At 45.9% G+C, this 26085-nt stretch overlaps 1 pseudogene; it reads right to left on the bottom strand.

Moving 5' to 3' along the window:
* Positions 1–26085, bottom strand: part of LOC135554580 (neuronal-specific septin-3-like) — a 148594-nt pseudogene that overhangs the window by 108396 nt on the left and 14113 nt on the right.

The following is a 26085-nucleotide window of genomic DNA, read 5'->3' as shown; positions in this document are numbered from 1 at the left end:
CAACATCACCACCTTGTGGTGATCCACTTTTGGATGGTGTCCAGTCCAACCCAAACAGCATTAATGTTATATTTAAGCAGCAAACCAAAGAGCATATTCCAAGAAGTTATGCACTGCAACAACAGAGTTCATATTGTTGTGTGTTCTGTATGGATACTGTAGTAAGATGATATAGCAGGCTGTTTCTCTCTATTGAGAGGGAAGCGACTGGGAGAGGTTAAGGGAGGTTAAGGGAGAGGTTAAGGGAGAGGTTAAGGGAGAGGTTAAGGGAGAGGTTAAGGGAGATCTTTTTTAATTAAAGTTTTTTACATATTTTTATTTATTTAACTAGGAAAGTCAGTTAAGAACACATTCTTATTTACAATGACAGCCTAGGAACAGTGTGTTAACTGCCTTGTTCAGGGGAAGAACACCACATTTTTGCCTCGTCACCTTGGGGATTTGATCGAGAAACCTTTCAGTTACTGGCCCAACACTCTAACCACTAGGCTATCTGCCGCCCCAAGGTTAAGGGATGGCTGGGAGCTATTCACTAGAGGTTAGGGGTTGGCTGGAGGCTGTTCAGTAGAGGTTAGGGGATGGCTGGAGGCTGTTCAGTAGAGGTTAGGGGATGGCTGGAGGCTGTTCAGTAGAGGTTAGGGGATGGCTGGAGGCTGTTCAGTAGAGGTTAGGGGATGGCTGGAGGTTCAGTAAAGGTTAGGGGATGGCTGGAGGCTGTTCAGTAGAGGTTAGGGGATGGCTGGAGGCTGTTCAGTAGAGGTTAGGGGATGGCTGGAGGTGTTCAGTGGAGGTTAGGGGATGGCTGGAGGCTGTTCAGTAGAGGTTAGGGGATGGCTGGAGGCTGTTCAGTGGAGGTTAGGGGATGGCTGGAGGCTGTTCAGTAGAGGATAGGGGATGGCTGGAGGCTGTTCAGTAGAGGTTAGGGGATGGCTGGAGGTTGTTCAGTAGAGGTTAGGGGATGGTTTCACTATGTTAGTCGTGTGTCTTAGAAAGGTCTCAGTCAGGTCACTGTGTGAGTGTCACAGTTATTAACTGTTCATCAGCTGTTATCATCGTGCTGAGTACAGCATCTGCTGTACATGTCCCTCTATAGTGACAGTTATCAGTTGTTATCATCATGCTGAATACAGCATCTGCTGTACATGTCCCTCTATAGTGATAGTTATCAGTTGTTATCATCATGCTGAATACAGCATCTGTTACATGTCCCTCTATAGTGACAGTTATCAGTTGTTATCATCATGCTGAATACAGCATCTGCTGTACATGTCCCTCTATAGTGACAGTTATCAGTTGTTATCATCATGCTGAATACAGCATCTGCTGTACATGTCCCTCTATAGTGACAGTTATCAGTTGTTATCATCATGCTGAATACAGCATCTGCTGTACATGTCCCTCTATAGTGACAGTTATCAGTTGTTATCATCATGCTGAATACAGCATCTGCTGTACATGTCCCTCTATAGTGACAGTTATCAGTTGTTATCATCATGCTGAATACAGCATCTGCTGTACATGTCCCTCTATAGTGACAGTTATCAGTTGTTATCATCATGCTGAATACAGCATCTGCTGTACATGTCCCTCTATAGTGACAGTTATCAGTTGTTATCATCATGCTGAATACAGCATCTGCTGTACATGTCCCTCTATAGTGACAGTTATCAGTTGTTATCATCATGCTGAATACAGCATCTGCTGTACATTTCCCTCTATAGTGACAGTTATCAGTTGTTATCATCATGCTGAATACAGCATCTGCTGTACATGTCCCTCTATAGTGACAGTTATCAGTTGTTATCATCATGCTGAATACAGCATCTGCTGTACATTTCCCTCTATAGTGACAGTTATCAGTTGTTATCATCATGCTGAATACAGCATCTGCTGTACATTTCCCTCTATAGTGACAGTTATCAGTTGTTATCATCATGCTGAATACAGCATCTGCTGTACATTTCCCTCTATAGTGACAGTTATCAGTTGTTATCATCATGCTGAATACAGCATCTGCTGTACATTTCCCTCTATAGTGATAGTTATCAGTTGTTATCATCATGCTGAATACAGCATCTGCTGTACATGTCCCTCTATAGTGATAGTTATCAGTTGTTATCATCATGCTGAATACAGCATCTGCTGTACATTTCCCTCTATAGTGACAGTTATCAGTTGTTATCATCATGCTGAATACAGCATCTGCTGTACATCCCTCTATTTATTTATTTGTATTTTTTTACCTTTATTTAACTAGGCAAGTCAGTTAAGAACAAATTCTTACTGTCAATGAGGGTCTAGGAACAGTGGGTTAACTGCCTGTTCAGGGACAGAACTTGCAACCTTTCGGTTACTAGTCCAACGCTCTAACCACTAAGCTACCCTGCCACCCCGCTATAGTGACAGTTATCAGCTGTTTAAGACTAAGTATATGTTTTCTCCTAGAAAAATGACAAATCACTCCTACAAACAAAGGAAGCAAACTTTAAAGTGTGTCATATTCCACTGTATTCAGGCCGGGCAACAAGTACATTTACACAGTGGTTTGATAAGATACTATCATTCAGCATAGTATACAGTCATTTGAGATTGAAGGTGCATGGTTGTGATCCCTGATGTGTGCGGTCAAAACACAGTGTGAGCAGTCAGTGGATGGTCAGATATCGTGTACACATACACATGATCACACGCACACATGCATGAACACACACAAACACACACACACTCCTGCAGAAGCCATTACAGCTCCCTGAAGGAAGCACCTGGAAACGGGGGCCTCGTTGGTGATCTCACCCTGGTCCAGGCTTCATCCCAAATGGCACCGTATTCCCTATATAGTGCACTACTTTTGACCAGGGCCCATAGGGCACTATATAGGGAATAGGGTGCCATTTGGGAGGCAGACCCAGACTTTAAACAGTAGGTGCTACAGGACAAGGAAGGGCACTTGTGTTGTCTGCCCCCCATTCTCTGTTTTCTACTCCAGTATTTTTTACAGAGTTTTTACATCTGTTGTAAAAGTTTTCACAATACTCCACAAACACTCATAAAAGCACCATTAAGGGACGGTGTTTCTTCACTGATCATTTTAACATACACACACATCCACATACACACATTCACAGACAAACTGAAGCCTAATGTGTTCTCTATGGACACTGATGACAGATGCACTTTATGAGGAAAATCACATCAACTTCAGGAACTAGAACAAAGTGAGAATAGTGTGGAAAAACCATCCCCCTGCCAATAGAGAGTATCTCTACCCACACTGACGGTCGGTCGCCACCGGAGCCACGGGGGACAGAAGTAGTACTGTTCAAACATCACTTTTCCTGTTTTCACACCACAGACGAACATGAGAGGAGGACTACGGACCTACAGATGGAAATTACCTTCATAGCTAGCTTTAACACATTTACGTTGATGTGAACACTGAAATGTTGATTCGTGTGCACTGTCCCTGTCAAGATAATTCAATGAAACAACAGATAACTGAGTAAGTAAGTCATCCAGAGAAAGAGAAAGAATCAAGGAGCCGCACAGCTCTGTCCCACTGTCCTGGCTGTCACCCAGATTAGATGACTCTGTGCCGGTCAGTCTCACACACAAAACCCTAGCTACTGTAACTCATTGACCAGACAGCCAGAGAGAAAGAGAGAGACAGAAAGACAAAGAGACAGACAGACACATGGCAAAGGACAGGTCCTAACACCCTCTACGCTGTATCTGCAAACTGCAGCTAAGCTACAGCTTTAAAACCAGAAAATACAGAGGGGGAAAAGACCCAGACTCTGGGTGTTTCAATAGATAGTTCGATGAAGAGCTGAAAAGTACTATTCTCCTGTGAGGAGAGTCCAGTTTGGCTGAGTTCCTGTGTCATACCTGAGAATTTGTCCCCCTCCATATCCAGATCACTCCCTCCACAGCCTCGTGAAGTGTCTGCTTTCTTCCTCTCTCCTTCTGGACTTCCCCTTTCTCTCCCCCCCTGCTCGCTCGCGCCCTCTCTTCCTCTCTTTTCCTCTCTCCAGTCTTTCCCTCCCTCCCTCCTTCTCTTCCTCTCTCTCTATCTTTTTCTCTCCCTCTCTCTCTCTCTCTCTCTCTCTCTCTCTCTCCACTGTTAGATTTTTCAGTCTGTTCTGCTAATGAATGCGTCCAGAATTACGCCATGCCCATGTGCTGATCATATGGAGCTCTTGTTATTCTTTCTTTTCATTCCCACCCTCCATTCCCTCTCCTCTTCTCTCTCCCTGTCTCACTCTCTCTCCCCCTCTCTCTCTCACTCTATTTCTCTGTTTCTTTCTTTCTTTCCTTCTTTCTCTGCCTTGCCATAAGACTGTAGCAGCATTGTCTCAGAAACCCTGAAGGACCATGTGATGTGAGCTCCTTAGATTTAGTTTAAAATAACCCTCTCCTCTCCATGGCCCCAATAACCAGCTGTCTGATAGACCCGTCTGTACAGCAACAGAGACCATAGAGTCTTGGCATGTCTATCTATGCAGAGATACGATTTGGGTTTTATAAACTGGGTGGTTCCAGCCCTGAATGCTGATTGGCTGACAGCCGTGGTATATTATACCATATACCACAGGTACGACAAAACGTTTATTTTTACTGCTCTAATTAAGTTGGTAACCAGTTCATAATAGCAATAAGGCACCTCAGGTGTGGTACATGGCCAATATACCACGGCTAAGGTTTGTATCCAGGCATTCCGTGTTGCGTTTTGCCTAATAGCAGCTCTTGGCCTTGCTCTATTGGCCATATACCACACCCCCTCAAGTATTATTGATTAAGTATGCTGTATCACTACTATACAATGGAAAAACTATAAAAAACAGAAGCGGGGGAAGTCTCTCCCTCCCTCCCTCCCTCCCTCCCTCCCTCCCTCCCTCCCTCCCTCCTCTCTCTCTCCCTCCCTCCCTCCCCTCCCTCCCTCCCTCCCTCTCTCTCTCTCCCTCCCCCCACCCTCCCTCCCTCCCTCTGTAAAAGGTGCTTGACATCCATCCACCTCTTTGTTCAGGAAACACAGGTGAACCCTAACCTTTGGCACGTCCCTCACACTTGCTTGGGGGTCATTTGGCGTGTGGGTGTGTGTGAGAGGTAGAGATCAAACACAGCCAGGCGTTAAAAAAAGCAGCTATCAGGCTGCAGTGTTGCACAATGCAACCCTCACCTTCCTAAAGCAACCAGGAGTGTGTGTGTGGGGGGCAGTCAGGGTCACTTCAGCCAGGGCTGTCTAAAACATTGCGCAACAGGAGAGGACAGTGGACCAGAGTTTGGGTCTAAGTGCCTATCAAAACACAATAGTAATCTGAATCACAGATCAACTAGCAGCTTCACAATGAATGGCTGATATAGTTACTGAACTACATGATCTAGATCACAGGCTGTCCCAAATTGCACCTTGTTTCCTATGTACTAGTGCCCTACTTTTGACCAGGGCCCATAGGTAAAAAGGTGCCATTTGGGACACAAGCTCAGTGAACATAATGGAGTGAGCCATGCTAGTAACACAGTGTGACTGCTTCCTCCCCTATAGAGATCAGTCTCATGACTACTAACTGAAGACAATCACCCAGAGGGCATGGCCATGGACAATACAGCCACTGTCAGAGACACTATTCAAACACTACAGATAGACTTCTACCAGTCATGTGTGTGTGTGCATTGGTGTGTTTTTGGTTTTACTATCCTTGTGGGGACCAGAAGACCTCACAAGGTTAAACAAGGACATTTTGCCGCTTCCCTCAAGGAAAAAGCTATTTTAGGCTTAGGGGTTAGGTTTAGGGTTACAATTAGGGTTAGGTTAGGGGTTAATAAGGATGTGAATCCTTATTGTGTGTGTGTGTGTGTGTGTGTGTGTGTGTGTGTGTGTGTGTGTGTGTGTGTGTGTGTGTGTGTGTGTGTGTGTGTGTGTGTGTGTGTGTGTGTGTGTGTCTGCAGGAGGAATGCTGCTGTTGTAACTTTGAGACAGTTTGAGCCATTAACTACAGTGTTTATTGGTGTTGACAGGTTTCCACTGAGAACACAACACACTCAGTGATGATCAGGTATTATCCTATTATGAAATACAGCTTAGTCTCACTGCTGGACAAGATTGTCCTTGTTAAATTCAATTTCATCTCTTTTCACTGGAAACAGGTTGTAAATATAGAAAGAGGTTTTTGAATGCTGAGGTCGTACTCACTCAGGATGTTACTAATCCAGAACAATGCATGCAACAGGAAGTAACTGACATATTCATTAGGATAGGATGAACTTTAGTGTCCCGAGGGGAAAGTGTCTCAGACACACGGTACTGCTGTATAGAAAATAGACACTGGTCATGACATGCCCAACATAATACCTACATTGCACCCCTGTCATAAACATTGTACACTTCTCATGTAGCCACATACATAATACATATTGCACATTCTGTCATTAGCGTACTAAGGTACATTTTTGCAATATGTATTGTGTTATATTATAATTAGGTTTATTGAAATGTTGTTGTTTTTAAATAGCCTGACTGTAAAGTATTAGCATTACCTTCTATCTTCCTATCTTCTAATATCTATAGTAGTTGATCATTCTTTCTTTGACTCTTTGCCACAAGCGACACACACACACTAACTAAGTGTGTGACTGCACATGTGTGTATTCTTAAGGTTACTGTAAAACAGCACTCTCCTCCTAAGGCCCATCTACCTCCTGTCTGCTCATAACTCCGCCCCACCAGGAGAGGCTTTGTGTGGGACATCTCAACCCACCCAGCCCCCTCCCTCACATCCGGGCACAGGGCACACACCCCCTGCCAGCCTCCATAGTCTCCCCCACCCCACCCTGCTCCCATGCTCTGACACACACCCCCTGCCAGCCTCCATAGTCTCCCCCACCCCACCCTGCTCCCATGCTCTGACACACACCCCCTGCCAGCCTCCATAGTCTCCGCCACCCCACCCTGCTCCCATGCTCTGACACACACCCCCTGCCAGCCTCCATAGTCTCCCCCACCCCACCCTGCTCCCATGCTCTGACACACACCCCCTGCCAGCCTCCATAGTCTCCCCCACCCCACCCTGCTCCCATGCTCTGACACACACCCCCTGCCAGCCTCCATAGTCTCCGCCACCCCACCCTGCTCCCATGCTCTGACACACACCCCCTGCCAGCCTCCATAGTCTCCCCACCCCACCCTGCTCCCATGCTCTGACACACACCCCCTGCCAGCCTCCATAGTCTCCCCCACCCCACCCTGCTCCCATGCTCTGACCCATGCCTCCATAGTCTGACCCCACCCTGCTCCCATGCTCACCACCCCCTGCCAGCCTCCATAGTCTCCCCCACCCCACCCTGCTCCCATGCTCTGACACACACCCCCTGCCAGCCTCCATAGTCTCCGCCACCCCACCCTGCTCCCATGCTCTGACACACACCCCCTGCCAGCCTCCATAGTCTCCCCCACCCCACCCTGCTCCCATGCTCTGACACACACCCCCTGCCAGCCTCCATAGTCTCCCCCACCCCACCCTGCTCCCATGCTCTGACACACACCCCCTGCCAGCCTCCATAGTCTCCGCCACCCCACCCTGCTCCCATGCTCTGACACACACCCCCTGCCAGCCTCCATAGTCTCCCCCACCCCACCCTGCTCCCATGCTCTGACACACACCCCCTGCCAGCCTCCATAGTCTCCCCCACCCCACCCTGCTCCCATGCTCTGACACCCCCTGCCAGCCTCCAGTCTCCCCCACCCCCCCCTGCTCCCATGCCTCCATAGTCTCCCCCACCCCACCCTGCTCCCATGCTCTGACACACACCCCCTGCCAGCCTCCATAGTCTCCCCCACCCCACCCTGCTCCCATGCTCTGACACACACCCCCTGCCAGCCTCCATAGTCTCCCCCACCCCACCCTGCTCCCATGCTCTGACACACACCCCCTGCCAGCCTCCATAGTCTCCCCCACCCCACCCTGCTCCCATGCTCTGACACACACCCCCTGCCAGCCTCCATAGTCTCCCCCACCCCACCCTGCTCCCATGCTCTGACACACACCCCCTGCCAGCCTCCATAGTCTCCCCCACCCCACCCTGCTCCCATGCTCTGACACACACCCCCTGCCAGCCTCCATAGTCTCCCCCACCCCACCCTGCTCCCATGCTCTGACACACACCCCCTGCCAGCCTCCATAGTCTCCCCCACCCCACCCTGCTCCCATGCTCTGACACACACCCCCTGCCAGCCTCCATAGTCTCCCCCACCCCACCCTGCTCCCATGCTCTGACACACATGCCCTGCAGAGACAGCATCAGGGGGGTCTACTGACAGGATGGGTTTCATTCACACCCCTAAGCACTTCCCATCACCCAGTCTGCCTGTCTACCTGTTAGCTCTGCCTGTCTGTCAGTCTGCCTGAGAACTCAAACACACGCAAGCACGCACACACATAAACACACACACATACACACATACACTGCTAATAATACAAATTCCTGTGTATATCCCTATATCCCTGTCTGTCAGTGTGTGTATCCTAGCTTGTCTGTTAGCCTACATAGTACAGTATCTGGCTGCCTCATTGCCTGTCAGATTCCTGTGGCTTGAGTGCACATACTGCAAGGACATGTGCTCATACACAGGCTGTGTGTGTGTCCCTTTCCCCGACTCGGTGCTCAAGGCGCTACCCCCCCCCCCTCTCTCTCTGAATTGCTGATGCTGCAGAAGGAGTTTGTTCTTCCCACTGAGAGGAGGAGGCCTCAGTGGTGAGCCACAGCCACAGCCTGCAACCTCATGCCGGCGCTTGGCAGTTACCCACACACGTGCACACACACACATTAACACACACACACATGAACACATACACAAACACACGCACAAACACCCACCTACGCACGCACATGCACACACAGTAGTAGTAGTAAATAATGAGTGCTCATTTTGATCATTATCTCAATCTATCTCACTGTTGTACCCATGCTTTTTCAATCTTTCCCACTGAAACCCAGTGCTCACAGTCAGTATCTAAATAATATGTGTGAAATGTTTGATATTGTATGTGATGTAAACAGAGAGGTCTGCTTTCTTGGGGATCTGAAAAGTGACTGGTTTTCATCAAGCTGTCCGCTCAAGAGGAAGCTTCTCAATGTAACCAGTGCCTGTAATCTGGTTCAGGTTATTAATCAACCTACCAGGGTGTTTACAAACACTACAGGAACAAGATCATCCATATGTATCAATCACATTTGAGCATCCAGATGCTGCACTTCATGAATTTATGAAATTGCTTCTTCTAGTTATTGATAAGCATGCACCTGTTAAGAAACTGACTGTTAGAACTGTGAAGACTCCATGGATTGATGAGGAATGAAACACTGTATGGTTGAAAGAGATGAGGCTAAAGGAGTGGCTAATAAGTCTGACTTCACATCTGACTGGCTGACTTACTGCAAATCGAGAAATTATGTGACTAAACACAGCAAAAAGAAAAATAAACTGTATTATGAAGCCAGGATCAATGATAGTGCCTTGCGAAAGTATTCGGCCCCCTTGAACTTTGCGACCGTTTGCCACAGTTCGGGCTTCAAACATAAAGATATAAAACTGTATTTTTTTGTGAAGAATCAACAACAAGTGGGACACAATCATGAAGTGGAACGACATTTATTGGATATGAACAAATCAAAAACTGAAAAATTGGGCGTGCAAAATTATTCAGCCCCTTTACTTTCAGTGCAGCAAATTCTCTCCAGAAGTTCAGTGAGGATCTCTGAATGATCAAATGTTGACCTAAATGACTAATGATGATAAATACAATCCACCTGTGTGTAATCAAGTCTCCGTATAAATGCACCTGCACTGTAATAGTCTCAGAGGTCCGTTAAAAGCGCAGAGAGCATCATGAAGAACAAGGAACACACCAGGCAGGTCCGAGATACTGTTGTGAAGAAGTTTAAAGCCGGATTTGGATACAAAAAGATTTCCCAAGCTTTAAACATCCCAAGGAGCACTGTGCATGCGATAATATTGAAATGGAAGGAGTATCAGACCACTGCAAATCTACCAAGACCTGGCCGTCCCTCTAAACTTTCAGCTCATTCAAGGAGAAGACTGATCAGAGATGCAGCCAAGAGGCCCATGATCACTCTGGATGAACTGCAGAGATCTACAGCTGAGGTGGGAGACTGTCCATAGGACAACAATCAGTCGTATATTGCACAAATCTGGCCTTTATGGAAGAGTGGCAAGAGGAAAGCCATTTCTTAAAGATATCCATAAAAAGTGTTGTTTAAAGTTTGCCACAAGCCACCTGGGAGACACACCAAACATGTGGAAGAAGGTGCTCTGGTCAGATGAAACCAAAATTGAACTTTTTGTCAACAATGCAAAACATTATGTTTGGTGTAAAAGCAACACAGCTCATCACCCATAACACACCATTCCCACTGTCAAACCTGGTGGTGGCAGCATCATGGTTTGGGCCTGCTTTTCTTCAGCAGGGACAGGGAAGATGGTTAAAATTGATGGGAAGATTGATGGAGCCAAATACAGGACCATTCTGGAAGAAAACCTGATGGAGTCTGCAAAAGACCTGAGACTGGGACGGAGATTTGTCTTCCAACAAGACAATGATCCAAAACATAAAGCAAAATCTACAATGGAATGGTTCAAAAATAAACATATCCAGGTGTTAGAATGGCCAAGTCAAAGTCCAGACCTGAATCCAATCGAGAATCTGTGGAAAGAATTGAAAACTGCTGTTCACAAATGCTCTCCATCCAACCTCACTGAGCTCGAGCTGTTTTGCAAGGAGGAATGGGAAAAAATTTCAGTCTCTCGATGTGCAAAACTGATAGAGACATACCCCAAGCGACTTACAGCTGTAATCGCAGCAAAAGGTGGCGCTACAAAGTATTAACTTAAGGGGGCTGAATAATTTTGCACGCCCAATGTTTCAGTTTTTGATTTGTTAAAAAAGTTTGAAATATCCAATAAATGTCATTCCACTTCATGATTGTGTCCCACTTGTTGTTGGTTCTTCACAAAAAAATACAGTTTTATATCTTTATGTTTGAAGCCTGAAATGTGGCAAAAGGTTGCAAAGTTCAAGGGGGCCGAATACTTTCGCAAGGCACTGTATAAAGAAACATTAAATGAAATGATGGGCAGAAAGAGAAATTCAACTCCATCTTTCATTGAATCAGATGGCTTATTCATCACAAAACCATTTAATATTGCCAAATATTTTTATGATTACTTCATTGTCATAGTGGGCAAACTTAGGCAGGAAATGCCAACAACGAACAGTGAGCCATCGTATTCATGCATAAAAAAAACAAATAATGAAAGAAAAGCATTGCAAGTTTGAAATTGTAAAGTTAGTGTGGGGGAGGTGGACAAATGATTGTTATCGTTCAATAATGACCAACCTCCTGGCATTGACAACTTAGATGTGAAGCTACTGAGCTATCTATCATATCTTTAATCTGAGCCTAGAGGAAAGTCTTTGTCCTCAGGCCTGGAGGGAAGACAAATTCATTCAGCTACCCAAGAGTGGTAAAGCGGCCTTTAATGGTTCTAACAGCAGACCTATCAGCTTGCTGCCAGCACTTAGCAAACTGTTAGAAAAAAATGGTGTTTGACCAAATACAATGCTATTTCTCTGTAAACAAACTAACACCAGACTTTCAGCATACTTAGAGAGGGGCACTCAACATGTACTCCACTGACACAAATGACTGATGATTGGTTGAAATAAATTGATATTAAGAAGATTGTGGGAGCTGTACTGTTAGATTTCAGTGCAGCCTTCGATATTACTGACCATAACCTGTTGTTGAAAAAGCGTTGTGTCTTTTCAACCTCTGCAATATTGTGGATTCAGAGCTATCTAATAGAACTCAAAGGGTTTTCTTCAATGGAAGTTTCTCTAATGTCAAACATGTGACATGTGGTGTACCGCAGGGCAGTTCTCTAGGCCCTCTACTCTTTTCTATTTTTACCAATGACCTGCCACTGGCATTAAACAAAGCATGCGTGTCCATGTATGTTGATGATTCAACCATATACTCATCAGCAACCACAGCTAATTAAGTCACTGAAACTCTTAACAAAGAATTGCAATCTGTTTTGGAATGGGTGGCCAGTAATAAACTGGTCCTGAACATCTCTAAAACTAAGAGCATTGTATTTAGTACAAATTATTAAGTTCTAGACCTCGGCTGAATCTGGTAATGAATGTGTCACGGTTTTCTTCTATCTCCTCCTCTGACGACGAGGTGTAGCAAGGATCGGACCAAAATGCAGCGTGGTAATTTTCATACATGTTTAATAACGAATAAACACGAACAATACAAAAACAAGAAACGTAACACGAACACCAAAACCAAAACAGCCTATACTGGTGCAAAGTAACACAGAGACAGGAACAATCACCCACCGAAACACTCAAAGAATATGGCTGCCTAAATATGGTTCCCAATCAGAGACAACGATAAACACCTGCCTCTGATTGAGAACCACTTCAGGCAACCATAGACTTTTCTAGATAACCCTACTAATACACAATCCCAATACCTACAAAAAAAAACAAGACAAAACACACCACATAATAAACCCATGTCACAACCTGGCCTGACCAAAATAATAAAGAAAACACAAAATACTAAGACCAGGGCGTGACAGAATGGTGTGACTGTTGAACAAGTTAAGGAGAGTAAATTACTTGGCATTTCCTTAGATTGTAAACTGTCATGATCAAAACATATAGATTCAATGGTTGTAAAGCTGGGGAGAGGTCTGTCTGTAATAAAGAGATGCTGTGATTTTTGACACCACACTCCAAAAAGAAAGTCCTGCAGGCTCTAGTTATGTCTTATCTTGATTATTGTCCAGACATGTGGTCAAGTGCTGCAAGGAGAGACCTAGTTAAACTGCAGCTGGACCAGAACAGAGCAGCATATCTTGCTCTTCATTGTAATCAGAGGGCTGACATAAATACTATGCATGGCAGTCTCTCTTGGCTAAGAGTTGAAGACTGACTGCATCACTTATTTTTTAAAGAAACATTAATGTGTTGAAAATTTATACACAACTCTGACACACACACTTACACCACCAGAAATGCCACCAGTGGTCTTTTCACAGTCCCCAAATCCAGAATAAATTCAATAAAATGTACATTATTGTATAGAGCCATTATTGCATGGAACTCTGTTCCATCTCATATTACTAAAATAAACAGCAAACCTGGTTTCAAAAACAAATAAAGCAACATCGCCTCTGTGTATGTATTGACATGTAGGCTATGCGTGCTTCAAAACCATTTTTTTGGTGTAGTTCTGTTCTTGTCTATTAATGTTCTGTATTATGTAATGTTTCATGTTTTGTGTGGACCACAGGAAGAGTAGCTGCTGCTTTTGCAACAGATAATGGAGATACTAATAAAATACCAAATATCTAAATCTCTCTCCATCTCACCCTCACTGAGTCTGTCTTAATCATCTCTCTCCTCTCTCAAGGGGAATATTTGTGATTCATTCCTACCTGCTTACTGTAAGATATCAGTCCATCTGTGCTACAGTACCTGTTTCGTGGCTCACTTCTCAGAAACCCTGATAAAGTCTGCTTGCTGACGAAATACAGTTTGTTACTTTCACTAAATCCAGTGAAAAGTGTGAAGGGCAGTATACAGTGCCTTGTCAACCCACACTTCACCAATTCAGCTGTGCATTTTGCTCAGCCCACAACATGAACTCAGTAGCATTAATCAAAGTCCTTGAGTTGAGGCCAACAGATGTATGTAAGTAAGTATGTAAGTAATAATACGTTTGCCTGGTGGATTCCTCAGATAGAAACAGTATGACTTACTGGGACTGGTGATGGAAGAAGAACCTTCTCTGTCTGTCCTCCTCAGTCTCCCACTGGTGGACCTGGCAATACCTGTCACCCAGAGGAAGATAGAGAGAGAGGAGGGAGGGAGATGAATACAGGTCATACATTCTATGTTGTATAATAGCATTATAACATAACACTACATATGCCTGCAAGTTAACAACACTAAAACCCCCACGGCTGATAACCTGACAACAGAGAACCCAGTGACAGCCATCACAGATCCTAGGTGACACTGAGCAGCTCTGGAATCACTGAGATGCCTTCTGGCGTTCCACTACGGCTTTCCTTAAATGCTGACCGGGAGAGACCTATTCCATTCCAGATCGATACAGGGTGTGTTCTGTTGTGCTCTGTTCTGTACTGATCATTCCTTATTCCAGTCCAGGAGAGTTGAGGTGTGTGTGTGTGTGTGTGTGTGTGTGTGTGTGTGTGTGTGTGTGTGTGTGTGTGTGTGTGTGTGTGTGTGTGTGTGTGTGTGTGTGTGTGTGTGTGTGTGTGTGTGTGTGTGTGTGTGTGGACTGTAAAGTAGATCCTGTGTAGACTGTTGGTCTCTTTGTAGAATGAGAGGTCATCAGAGGTCACAGAGTTCAAAGGTCAGCCTGGCCAACCAAGTTGGTAGAGGAGAAGAGTGACAGGAGATGAGAGGGAGAGGGTGCTGAAATTGTTGTGGGACAGATTCAAACCAATGCTGGAGTGGTATACAGTATGTCTTCCAGGGGCAGCAGCTTAGACTGCTAGACCACCCTAGGCAACAGTTAGTATCTATTTCTAAAGAGCTGGTGATGATGTGATGATGGCCACGGAATCATTGTTTGATCTGATTTGTAGCTTGGTGATTCAGAGGGGTCACACATGCCACAGGGGCAACCATCATAAGAGATCAGGGCTTTAACCCAGTCAGTACTATTCAGATGAAATGACTCCAACTTGTGGTTACTGAGTCAACTGACCCATCCTGTTCTGGCTCCTCCTTTAATTGAGACACTTCCTTTCTCAGTTCTGTCCTGTATGACATCGTTCACCATCATGACCAAGAGATGTGGATTCCACTCTGAAGTGTCACCAGTGTCTTTAGAGCGACAAAGACAGCTGAGGGACAGGAAGGAAGACTAAAGGAGTTCTGACTGTAGGTTACTGAATACTGTGGGAGGAAGACTAAAGGAGTTCTGACTGTATGTTACTGAATACTGTGGGAGGAAGACTAAAGGAGTTCTGACTGTATGTTACTGAATACTGTGGGAGGAAGACTAAAGGAGTTCTGACTGTATGTTACTGAATACTGTGGAAGAAGACTAAAGGAGTTCTGACTGTATGTTACTGAATACTGTGGGAGGAAGTCTAAAGGAGTTCTGACTGTATGTTACTGAATACTGTGGGAGGAAGTCTAAAGGAGTTCTGACTGTATGTTACTGAATACTGTGGGAGGAAGTCTAAAGGGGTTCTGACTGTATGTTACTGAATACTGTGGGAGGAAGACTAAAGGGGTTCTGACTGTGTGTTACTGAATACTGTGGGAGGAAGACTAAAGGGGTTCTGACTGTGTGTTACTGAATACTGTGGGAGGAAGACTAAAGGGGTTCTGACTGTATGTTACTGAATACTGTGGGAGGAAGTCTAAAGGGGTTCTGACTGTATGTTACTGAATACTGTGGGAGGAAGTCTAAAGGAGTTCTGACTGTATGTTACTGAATACTGTGGGAGGAAGTCTAAAGGAGTTCTGACTGTATGTTACTGAATACTGTGGGAGGAAGACTAAAGGAGTTCTGACTGTATGTTACTGAATACTGTGGGAGGAAGACTAAAGGAGTTCTGACTGTATGTTACTGAATACTGTGGGAGGAAGTCTAAAGGAGTTCTGACTGTAGGTTACTGAATACTGTGGGAGGAAGACTAAAGGAGTTCTGACTGTATGTTACTGAATACTGTGGGAGGAAGACTAAAGGAGTTCTGACTGTATGTTACTGAATACTGTGGGAGGAAGACTAAAGGAGTTCTGACTGTATGTTACTGAATACTGTGGGAGGAAGTCTAAAGGAGTTCTGACTGTATGTTACTGAATACTGTGGGAGGAGGACTAAAGGAGTTCTGACTGTATGTTACTGAATACTGTGGGAGGAAGAATAAAGGAGTTCTGACTGTATGTTCTGACTGTATGTTACTGAATACTGTGGGAGGAAGTCTAAAGGAGTTCTGACTGTATGTTACTGAATACTGTGGGAGGAAGTCTAAAGGAGTTCTGACTGTATGTTACTGAATACTGTGGGAGGAAGTCTAAAGGAGTTCTGACTGTATGTTACTGAATACTGTGGGAGGAAGTCTAAAGGAGTTCTGACTGTATGTTACTGAATACTGTGGGAGGAAGTCTAAAGGAGTTCTGACTGTATGTTACTGAATACTGTGGGAGGAAGACTAAAGGAGTTCTGACTGTATGTTACTGAATACTGTGGGAGGAAGTCTAAAGGAGTTCTGACTGTATGTTACTGAATACTGTGGGAGGAAGTCTAAAGGAGTTCTGACTGTAGGTTACTGAATACTGTGGGAGGAGGTCTAAAGGAGTTCTGACTGTATGTTACTGAATACTGTGGGAGGAAGTCTAAAGGAGTTCTGACTGTAGGTTACTGAATACTGTGGGAGGAAGTCTAAAGGAGTTCTGACTGTAGGTTACTGAATACTGTGGGAGGAGGTCTAAAGGAGTTCTGACTGTAGGTTACTGAATACTGTGGGAGGAAGACTAAAGGAGTTCTGACTGTATGTTACTGAATACTGTGGGAGGAAGTCTAAAGGAGTTCTGACTGAGGTTACTGAATACTGTGGGAGGAAGACTAAAGGAGTTCTGACTAGAGGTTACTGAATACTGTGGGAGGAGGAGCCTGTGAGATGGGTCTCTGTGTGTGTGTGTGTGTGTGTGTGTGTGTGTGTGTGTGTGTGTGTGTGTGTGTGTGTGTGTGTGTGTGTGTGTGTGTGTGTGTGTGTGTGTGTGTGTGTGTGTGTGTGTGTGTGTGCGTGTGTGTGCGTGCGTGCATGTAGTGCGTGCATGTGGGAGTTATAGGATAAAGGACACCATACAGACAACAGCACCAAAGACACATGCGTAACATGTGAGCTCATCCCTCACCCTGTTACATACAGTACCTATAACCCATTAAAGCACAGGCCTCTCTCACACACACATTTGGACATCCTAGACATACTTGACAAGATGACACGCGCATGTATGTCTTTGGTTGTAAGACAGGTCTCTCTGTTATGTCTTTCTCTATGTCTATGTGTGAGAGAGCAAAGAAAAATGAGGAAGAAAACTAACATCCACTGGATCCCACAGACTGCTGTTTGCTCTGGAATTTGTCTCTGTGGCCACAGAAAGCAATGCCTGACTCTCCCAGACTGACCGACATCAGAGAGAAACCAACAGTCCAGTAACTTCAGAGAAACAGCAGCAGCACAGCCAGCCACGCTCTAATTCCTCCTCCAACTGACCAAACAACAGACCGGCCAGAGAGAGGCTACCAGACCAGACTAGCTGAGCCCAGAGCCATTCACTCCTCCTGCCAGATAGATACAACTAACATTCAGAGACCCAGTGAAGCTACCAGTACCAGACCAGACCAGCTAAACCCAGAGAAAACACCCTCACTCAGCTAAACAGAGCCTGGTAACATTGTACTGAAGCAGGGTTGGATGAGAGCTCGACAGAGCGACTACTCTCCCCTGCCACTAACCAAATGTGCCTCTCCTCCCTGCTCCTCTAGACCACAAATGGCCCAGTTACCATAGCAACAGTAGCAACAGGCCTGTTTTTTTTCAGGGACGTGGTGGTAGTGTTGTAACAGGAAGATGAAACTATGCGGCAAACATGCACACACATACAGACACACACACACACACACACACACACACACACACACACACACACACACACACACACACACACACACACACACACATACATACATACATACATACATACATACATACATACATACATACATACATACATACATACATACATACATACATACATACATACATACATACATACATACATACATACATACACCTCTGCTAGCTCAGACAACATATTATTTATTTACTGTAATCCCTCACTCAGACTCAGTTTACTTCCCAAATGGCACACTATTCCCTATAGAGCCATTAGGATCCCGGTCAAAAGTAGTGCACTATAAAGGGAATATGGGTGCCTTTTGGGACGTATCATAGATTGACTCACCATTCACTGTCACTGTAAGTAATGGGGATTAATGGTTTAAATTGGGAATTGATCATTGTTATCTAAACTGTGGCTTGGCAGAGAGCTTTAGACTAGGGCTTTGAATCAATGTTCAGTCCTGGAGAGGCTATGGTTGTTATAGAACCATGTTCAGTCCTGGAGAGGCTATGGTTGTTATAGAACCATGTTCAGTCCTGGAGAGGCTATGGTTGTTATAGAACCATGTTCAGTCCTGGAGAGGCTATGGTTGTTATAGAACCATGTTCAGTCCTGGACCAGCTATGGTTGTTATAGAACCATGTTCAGTCCTGGAGAAGCTATGGTTGTTATAGAACCATGTTCAGTCCTGGAGAGGCTATGGTTGTTATAGAACCATGTTCAGTCCTGGAGAGGCTATGGTTGTTATAGAACCATGTTCAGTCCTGGAGAGGCTATGAACCATGTTGTCCTATAGAACCATGTTCAGTCCTGGAGAAGCTATGGTTGTTATAGAACCATGTTCAGTCCTGGAGAGGCTATGGTTGTTATAGAACCATGTTCAGTCCTGGAGAAGCTATGGTTGTTATAGAACCATGTTCAGTCCTGGAGAGGCTATGGTTGTTATAGAACCATGTTCAGTCCTGGAGAGGCTATGGTTGTTATAGAACCATGTTCAGTCCTGGAGAGGCTATGGTTGTTATAGAACCATGTTCAGTCCTGGAGAGGCTATGGTTGTTATAGAACCATGTTCAGTCCTGGAGAGGCTATGGTTGTTATAGAACCATGTTCAGTCCTGGAGAGGCTATGGTTGTTATAGAACCATGTTCAGTCCTGGAGAGGCTATGGTTGTTATAGAACCATGTTCAGTCCTGGAGAGGCTATGGTTGTTATAGAACCATGTTCAGTCCTGGAGAGGCTATGGTTGTTATAGAACCATGTTCAGTCCTGGAGAGGCTATGGTTGTTATAGAACCATGTTCAGTCCTGGAGAGGCTATGGTTGTTATAGAACCATGTTCAGTCCTGGAGAGGCTATGGTTGTTATAGAACCATGTTCAGTCCTGGAGAAGCTATGGTTGTTATAGAACCATGTTCAGTCCTGGAGAGGCTATGGTTGTTATAGAACCATGTTCAGTCCTGGAGAAGCTATGGTTGTTATAGAACCATGTTCAGTCCTGGAGAGCTACAGCTATGGTTGTTATAGAACCATGTTCAGTCCTGGAGAGCCTATGGTTGATAGAACCATGTTCAGTCCTGGATAAGACATTAATGGTTGTTATAGAACAAATGTTCAGTCCTGGAGAGGCTATGGTTGTTATAGAACCATGTTCAGTCCTGGAGAGGCTATGGTTGTTGTAGAACCATGTTCAGTCCTGGAGAGGCTATAGTTGTTATAGAACAATGTTCAAACCACCTGAGAATAAGGACATGAACTGAACAGCTATGAGTCAATGAGGGATGTTGACATGTCAGTAAAGTACACACACCTGACCTGGGACAGGCAGCACATATATTTACAGTTATGAATGATGAGCAAGGCAGAGAAGCAAATTCAGAGAAGCTATGGTTGTTATAGAAACCACATGTTCATGCGTTTACCTTATTCTATGACTAATGCTGGAGAGCCACAGAGAGCTACAGCTCGTGAAAGGTGAATGGTGAGTCTAGAGTCTCTAGCACAACAACAGAAAGGCAACTACTCAGGGGAGGTGCTACATCAACACAACATAGCTGACACTGCAGAATCTCAATGGGAAACTAACAGACGCTAACTAATGAGATAACGAGAGACAGCTAAATATGTACTACAACAACAACCAAATAGATAAGACATTAATAAAACATGTGTGCAGTACAAAAACCATCAAATAGATAAATATCGCATCCAAACTCTGTGAGACAGAGTAACACATGTAGGACAAGGACTACAAGACAATATACGGCATCAATTTGACATTCAGAATATGTTAAACAGAAAAAAACATGCAACAACCAAACCGATATGGCATAATTTGGCATTTAGTCAATGTTGCCAGTAGCTATAGGAGTCACACTGAGTTTAGGGAGTGGCCAGACAGATCATAGGTACACTGGCAGAGTACAACAGTGTTTGAGCCAATCATCAACTCCTGTAAAGCCTGAATGGAAAATAGAAGTCTGAGCAACCCCAGAGCGGAACCCACAGTGTTGTCGGAACAAAGGAGATGTGTGTGTGAGAGAGTGTGTGTTGTTGAAAAGCCCAGGACAAGACTGAACAGGTGAGTGAAGCGCTACAGGGCCCTCTACAGCTCCACACACAAAACAACCACACAGAGAGACAGCTGTGGCCTTCTCCACAACCACACACAGAGACAGGTGGGGCCTTCTCTACAACCACACAGAGAGACAGGCGTGGCCTTCTCCACAACCACACAGAGAGACAGGTGTGGCCTTCTCCACAACCACACAGAGAGACAGCTGTGGCCTTCTCCACAACCACACAGAGAGACAGCTGTGGCCTTCTCCACAACCACACACAGAGACAGGTGTGGCCTTCTCCACAACTCTACTCAGAGACAGGTGTGGCCTTCTCCACAACCATACTCAGAGAGACAGCTGTGGCCTTCTCCACAACTCTACTCAGAGACAGGTGTGGCCTTCTCCACAACTCTACTCAGAGACAGGTGTGGCCTTCTCCACAACCACACAGAGAGACAGGTGTGGCCTTCTCCACAACCACACAGAGAGACAGGTGTGGCCTTCTCCACAACTCTACTCAGAGACAGGTGTGGCCTTCTCCACAACCACACAGAGAGACAGGTGTGGCCTTCTCCACAACTCTACTCAGAGACAGGTGTGGCCTTCTCTACAACCACACAGAGAGACAGGTGTGGCCTTCTCCACAACCACACAGAGAGACAGGTGTGGCCTTCTCTACAACCACACAGAGAGACAGGTGTGGCCTTCTCCACAACCACACAGAGAGACAGGTGTGGCCTTCTCCACAACCACACAGAGAGACAGCTGTGGCCTTCTCTACAACCACACAGAGAGACAGGTGTGGCCTTCTCCACAACCACACAGAGAGACAGCTGTCAGAGCAGGTGTGGCCTTCTCCACAACTCTACTCAGAGACAGGTGTGGCCTTCTCCACAACTCTACTCAGAGACAGGTGTGGCCTTCTCCACAACTCTACTCAGAGACAGGTGTGGCCTTCTCCACAACTCTACTCAGAGACAGGTGTGGCCTTCTCCACAACTCTACTCAGAGACAGGTGTGGCCTTCTCCACAACTCTACTCAGAGACAGGTGTGGCCTTCTCCACAACTCTACTCAGAGACAGGTGTGGCCTTCTCCACAACTCTACTCAGAGACAGGTGACAGGTGTGGCCTTCTCCACAACTCTACTCAGAGACAGGTGTGGCCTTCTCCACAACTCTACTCAGAGACAGGTGTGGCCTTCTCCACAACTCTACTCAGAGACAGGTGTGGCCTTCTCCACAACTCTACTCAGAGACAGGTGTGGCCTTCTCCACAACTCTACTCAGAGACAGGTGTGGCCTTCTCCACAACCACACAGAGAGACAGGTGTGGCCTTCTCCACAACTCTACTCAGAGACAGGTCTGAGCAACCCCAGAGCGGAAGACAGTGTGTGGCCTTCTCCACAACTCTACTCAGAGACAGGTGTGGCCTTCTCCACAACTACACACAGAGATAGGTGTGGCCTTCTCCACAACTCTACTCAGAGACAGGTGTGGCCTTCTCCACAACTCTACTCAGAGACAGGTGTGGCCTCCTCCACAACTCTACTCAGAGACAGGTGTGGCCTTCTCCACAACTCTACTCAGAGACAGGTGTGGCCTTCTCCACAACTCTACTCAGAGACAGGTGTGGCCTTCTCCACAACTCTACTCAGAGACAGGTGTGGCCTTCTCCACAACTCTACTCAGAGACAGGTGTGGCCTTCTCCACAACTCTACTCAGAGACAGGTGTGGCCTTCTCCACAACTCTACTCAGAGACAGGTGTGGCCTTCTCCACAACTCTACTCAGAGACAGGTGTGGCCTTCTCCACAACTCTACTCAGAGACAGGTGTGGCCTTCTCCACAACTCTACTCAGAGACAGGTGTGGCCTTCTCCACAACCACACAGAGACAGGTGGGGCCTTCTCTACAACCACACAGAGAGACAGGTGTGGCCTTCTCCACAACTCTACTCAGAGACAGGTGTGGCCTTCTCCACAACTCTACTCAGAGACAGGTGTGGCCTTCTCCACAACTCTACTCAGAGACAGGTGTGGCCTTCTCCACAACTCTACTCAGAGACAGGTGTGGCCTTCTCCACAACTCTACTCAGAGACAGGTGTGGCCTCCTCCACAACTCTACTCAGAGACAGGTGTGGCCTTCTCCACAACTCTACTCAGAGACAGGTGTGGCCTTCTCCACAACCACACAGAGACACAGGTGGGGCCTTCTCCACAACTCTACTCAGAGGCGGGTGTGGCCTTCTCCACAACTCTACTCAGAGACAGGTGTGGCCTTCTCCACAACTCTACTCAGAGACAGGTGTGGCCTCATACAGGTGTCATGTGAATCTCCTCAGAAAGCTAGAATGGCCCTTTTAACTCCAGTGACTGCTACAAATCAGTGTAGTCAGTTTATGATGTTGGTATGTAGGTTTCATGGTGGTAAATAGAGTCACATGGCTGTTGACTCCCTTCTTAGACGTCACAATTCAACAGCCAGTATCAGGCAGTGGTCAAATGTAACACACAAATACCACACACTGTTTCACAACAGCTTAACCACAGACGGTTATACAGGTGAAGCATTTTCATGTTTTCATATGGCCTTTGGTCTTCCCCAACTCTGTTATCAGTGAACAGTGTGTGAACAGCCGGGCCTCAGAACAATCAGGGTGCCATGTAGTGTGACTGAGTGATCTGACCGGTCAACTGCAGGCCTCGTCAAACCTGTGAAATGATGAGTTATTGGTTCTAGAGGACTCAGAGAAAACAAGAGGATTGAGGGCCTCCTCTCACAACCCCTGTGACCCTGTAGTACACACTCACACTAGTGAACACAAGCACTACTCACAGACACCTCAATGGCCCTTGATCCTTCTTGACTATATTTGTAAAGGAGGCTAGTCACTGTTTGAGCAGGAGACAGGTGTGGCCGATCCATCCCCCTTCCCCATCCCCCTCCTCCTCCCTCCTTCCCAGGTGTGGCCTTCCTCCCCCAACCCTCCTGCTCCCAGCCACCCCCATCCCCCTTCTCCCCCCAACTCTCCCAACTCATCCATCTGACCCATTGTGTTTTTATGGCCCTCATTACACATGTTCAGTACTGCAAACACGCAGAGTTTACACAGTTTCACAACTGGCCTGTCTCTGGAAATGGACAACCACTCAGAATTGACAGGTGATGGCCATGTGTTTTCACAACCCACAGAGAGACAGGTGTGGCCTTCTCCACAACCATGAGTAGACTGTGAACAGTACTGTGAAATAGTCTGACTGTGAATAGAGACACCGTGAGTAGACTGTGAACAGTACTCCACAATAGTAGTGAGACAGTAGACTGTGAACAGTACTGTGAACAGTAGTGACGTGAGAGACTGTGAACAGTACTGTGAATAGTCTGACCGTGAGTAGACTGTGAACTGTACTGGTGTGTGCCTTAGACTGTGAACTCCACAACCACATAGTAGACCGTGAGTAGACTGTGAACAGTACTGTGAATAGTCTGACCGTGAGTAGACAACAGTACTGTCAGAGTGACAGGTGTGGCCTGTGAATAGTAGTGACCGTGAGTAGACTGTGAACAGTACTGTGAATAGTACTCAGAGACTGTGGTGTGGCCAGACTGTGAACTGTACTGTGAATAGTAGTGACCAGAGACAGTACTGTGAATAGTAGTCTCCACAAATAGTAGTGACCGTGACACTGTGAGAGACTGTGAATAGTAGTGACCGTCTAGACTGTGAACAGTACTCTGAATAGAGACAGGTGTGAGTAGACTGTGAAGTCCTCCACAACTCTACTCAGAATAGTAGTGACCGTGAGTAGAGGTACTGTGAATAGTAGTGACCGTGAGTAGACTGAACAGTACAGGTGTGGCCTTCTCCACAACTCTACTCAGAGACTGTGGTGTGTACTGTGAATAGTAGTGACCTAGACTGTGAAGAGACAGTAGTGACCTTCTCCACAACTGTACTGAATAGTAGTGACGTGAGTAGAGGTGTGGCCTTACTGAACAGTAGTGACCTTCTGACCACTGTGAACAGTACTGTGAATAGTAGTGACCTTCTCCAAAGTACTCAGAGACAGGTGTGGTAGACTGTGAACTGTACTGTGAATAGTAACTCTACTCAGAACAGGTAGTGGCCTTCTCCAGTACTGTGAATAGTAGTGACTCTACTCAGAGACAGGTGTGGCCTTCTCCACTGTACTGTACTCAGTAGACAGGTGTGACTGTGAACTGTACTGTGAATAGTAGTGACCGTGAGTAGACTGTGAACAGTACTGTGAATAGTAGTGACCAGAGACAGAATAGTGACCGTGAGTAGACTGTGAACTGTACTCCACAACAGTACTGTGAATAGAGACCAGGTGTGTAGACTCTCCACAACTGTACTCAGTAGTGACGTGGTGTGGAACAGTACTGTGAACTCTACTCAGAGACAGGTGTGGCCTTCTCCAGACTGTGAACTGTACTCAGAATAGTAGTGGCCTTCTGAACCAAACTCTGACTCAGAGACAGGTGTGGTAGACTTCTCCACAACTGACCGTCAGAGACAGGTGTGAACCTTCTAGTAGTGACTCAGTAGACTGTGAACAGTACTGTGAATAGTAGTGACCGTGAGTAGACTGTGGTGTACTGTGAATAGTAGTGAGACAAAGTACTGTGAATGTGAATGGTACTGTGAATAGTAGTGACGTGAGTAGAGAGACTGAATGAGTGACCGAGACAGGTGTGGCCTACTCCAAACTCAGTACTATAATAGACAGGACTGTGAACTGTACTGTGAATAGTAGTGAGGTTGTCAGAGAACAGTACTGTGAATAGGACCTGAGTAGACTCCCGTGAGTAGACTGAACAGTGAACTCTGACGTCAGAGAACAGTGATGTATCAGGTGGCCTAAGTGGTAGTGAATGTAGACTGTGAACACAGTGACCGTGAGTAGACTGTGAACTCAGAACAGTGGTGTGGACTGTGAACTGTCTCCACAGTACTGTGTTATGACTCATGTTGAATAGTACTCGTAAAGACAGGTGTGGCCTGTCTAGTACTGTTATTAGTGACCTGAAGTGACTGTGAGACAGGTGTGAGTAGGCCTCCAGAACACTGTGAATAGTAGTCCGGAGAGACTGTGAACAGTACTGTGCCTTGACTGAACTGTACTGTGAATAGTAGTGACCGTGAGTAGCTGTCTAGTGAAAACAAGACTGTGAACTGTACTGTGAATAGTACTGACCGTGAGTAGACTGTGACTGTGAATAGACCGTCAGTAGACTAGTGAACACAAGCACTGTGAAAGTAGTGACACAGAGAACACTCAATGGCCCTTGATCACTTCTTGACTATATTTGACGTGAGTAGACTGTGGGCTAGTCACTGTGAAAGCAGTCAGAGACTGTGAATGTGGCCTTCTCCACTGTGAAAGTAGTGACCAGAGACCCCCCATCCTGAACAACTCTACTCAGAGTGACCGTGAGTAGACTGTGGCCTTCTCCACAAGTACACACTGTGAAGTACACACTGGTGAATAGTAGTGCCTTAGACTGAACAACTCTGACTCAGTAGTGACCGTGAGTAGACTGTGCCTGTACTGTGACAACTCACCGTGAGTAGACTGTGAACAGTACTGTGTTACTGTACTGACCGTGAGTAGACTGTACAAGTACATGTAGTCACTGTGAGTATGACTGCAAATGTACTGTGAATAGTAGTTGACCGTGAGTAGACTTCACAACTGTACTGTGAATAGTAGTGACCTTGAACAGTACTGTGAATAT

The sequence above is a fragment of the Oncorhynchus masou genome, chromosome 14 (assembly GCF_036934945.1).
Source record: "Oncorhynchus masou masou isolate Uvic2021 chromosome 14, UVic_Omas_1.1, whole genome shotgun sequence".
Taxonomy (NCBI): Eukaryota; Metazoa; Chordata; class Actinopteri; order Salmoniformes; family Salmonidae; genus Oncorhynchus; species Oncorhynchus masou.
This window is presented reverse-complemented; position numbering and strand designations above follow the sequence as displayed.